The sequence below is a fragment of the Apteryx rowi genome, unplaced genomic scaffold, assembly GCF_003343035.1.
Source record: "Apteryx rowi isolate R43461 unplaced genomic scaffold, aptRow1 scaffold_309, whole genome shotgun sequence".
Classification (NCBI taxonomy): Eukaryota; Metazoa; Chordata; class Aves; order Apterygiformes; family Apterygidae; genus Apteryx; species Apteryx rowi.
The window spans coordinates 70,795-73,720 of record NW_020449519.1 but is presented as its reverse complement, the minus strand read 5'-3'; positions in this window follow the sequence as shown (position 1 = coordinate 73,720).

Sequence of the window (2,926 nt, the reverse complement as noted above, 5' to 3'; positions counted from 1 at the left end):
GCCGGCTCTGCAGCACACGGCTTCGCTAGTGCTGCCTGTTCGAGTGAGGAGCATTCCCCCCCCCCCTTTTTTTTGAGACGCCTACTAATCTGAGTGCTCACACCTCTTCTGTCTGTGCCGCGAGGACATTGCAAAGCGCGTCATAAATAACCGGCCAGTTAGAGCCTCTATTGCTGCAAACGGACAACTTTATTCTAAAATTAAACGAGGGAGGGAAAAAAAAAGTCACCGAGGTGCAGCACAACTGGCCTAACCCATTAACTGCGGATGTGATCTTGTCGTGCTGTTTGCTTGAATAATTATCCTATCTACCTTGTCTTTGTAAGCTGCTCTTATCCAAGTACAAAGAGTTTTTATAGCTTGCACTTTCTGGCAGGCTCTGTTTTTTTCCCAGCATGGAAAGGCAGTACCGCAGTTCTCTTGCCCCATCCTATAATTTTATTTTGCTTGTTCAGAATTGCCAGAAATCTTGTTTCAGGGGAGAAAAATGTTTTTTTGAAGATTCCAGATGAAGAAGTCCAGAATTTATGCATCAGTTTCTCAGGAAACAGAAAGCATCACTCTGGTGTTTTTCCTCACCACACAGCAACAACTCAACAGGATAAAACTCATTTCCTCATTGTCTATCCCTATATATGGTTGGTTGACATCCTGCCAGGTCTTTATGGCATGAAAGTTATAACAAGTTAACTGCTTTCATCAGACATTGACAGGAGGTAGATCAATCTGGGCAGGATACAGATAGACAGAGTTCAAGCTATCAGCAGATGAAATGATACATTTCAGAAAGGGTTGTGTTTAGGTCCATTGTCTTACCCACCCAGCTAAATTTTCAGGCTCCTGGTTTCCCCGCTGGCTTCCTTTAGCAAGTTATTACAGGACGAGGTAACTACCTACCTGCCAGCGGATCAGGGCTGCCCCAATAAGGAGGGTGAGGCATTGCTAAATGCAGCAATGTACCTAGAGGAGATCTTCTCTGGCAACAAGTTAAAAGTAGCACCACATCTAAGACATACTTTTTAGCCATCTTCCCTGCTTTGTTTTTATACCATCTGGAGTGCAATTTAGCTAGTGTGGGAAAAGAGGCAGTAATGCACTGTGTACCTACTAGCATCTGCATTCCAGTGAGCGTCCTGTCACCTGGCCAAACAGAGATGGACAGGCATCTTATGCTCTATCCCTGCGATTAAGAACAGCAACCTGTGGGCACTCTGCCGTCTCCAAGGTCCAGGTGGGTGCATTACAGCTCACCTCCATCAGCTCACAGCCAGGCACCTTAGCCTTCTGTCTGCCAGGTCTGAGGACTTGCTGAGGCAGAGACTGCTTGGCAAAGCACTGTGTCACCCAACTGAAATGCTTTTCTCCAGACCAGTTACCATGGGAAAAAGAAGTAGGGAAACTTGAGGAATAGCAAGCCAAAAAGTTCCAGTAGTTTCAGTTTCAAAACGGTATCAAATGCTTTGAAATACTGATAAGTGTTTTCTTAAACTTGCCCTCACGTCTATATGCCAATTCTTCTTTCCACTTTTAGCTTTTACCAAGCAGTTTTTCTTTTTGTCACTATGTTTTTTTTGCCATTCTTTTGCATTGCTTAACTTTAGTCGCTGTGAGCAGAACTTACCGTATACTCTATATCTGAATGGATTTATTATTTCTTCTGAAGTTGGCAAGTTGCACCTGCTTTGGAAACGTTCTGAGTTTTGCCCAACTGTGAGCTCAAACAAGCCTAATCTAACCCAGCCTCATGTCTCTTCCCTGTTCTATTGCCAAGGTAAGACTGTTTATGCACAGATCGCACAGTCCAGTAGAATACACTTGAAGTCAAATTTACATCTCCCTATTCTAGTTTTGCATTTTCAGTGCTACTCTCAGCTGTGTCCCTATTGTTGTCATGAAATACACATTAATGCTGTTATTTGTTCAGCATTTACCATGCCCATTATCACACACCAATGGACAAAGGTTAAAGACACCAGAACACTTTAACTGTTTCATCTCAGAGTGAAGTCTGCGGAACTGCTCACACATTAAAGGATTTAAGCACAGATGGCAAAGTTTTCTCATACACAAGTTTGTCTTAGTAGGATTATGTAATCACTTACTGGCCACTAACAAAGAAAAACTTGGGTTCCAGTCTGTATTGTAAGTGCCAGAATAGTTGTTTGTACTATTCAATTTTTTTTTGTCTGTTTTGCAGTTCTTTTGCAATGTGTCTCCTATTATGTATGTCTGTCATTTTATGAAAATTGTCCTGTCTTTTGTCTTGATCCCTTTCCATCTAATTCACAGAATTCTTGTAGTAAAAATGAGCACTGACACTGTTAGCATTCCAGAGATTTTGCATAACATTTTAAACAACCAAAAGCTTTCTAACATGCAGTTATTTCAAAGTGAAATTTTGGAGGAAAAAATGAGAACTATTCTGGGATTTGTTATTGATATACATTCAGAAAGAATATTTAAAATTAAATTCAGTGTGCTTTTTCCAGGTGTTTGATATAGTAACCAGGGTGGGGAAGACTATAAAATAACATCCCTTTAGTGTTCTGGAAGGCACAGGTCAAATCATGATTACTAAACTCATTAGAAATGACACTATAATGCAATTTCAGACTACTTTAGACATTTCAAAAAATTCCATTCTAATTTCCTAAAGATAAAGATTGTATTTTGGTGGTGAATTATGGCTTTGTCATAAACATAGCAAAGGCATAGTGCTGTTTTAGCTCTGGAGTATTAAAGGGAAAGCATTTTGCTCACACCCTTTCCCAGGGGAAGGGTGGCTATCACAGCTGACTGCTGCTTCAGACCTGGAACACAGATGTGGAGGGAAAATGTAACATTTCTACCAGCTTGACTGCACAGGTTGAGGTATGGCAATCTTTAAATGCCTGCTTTTCCTAGTCCCAAGTGCAATGCCCTAACG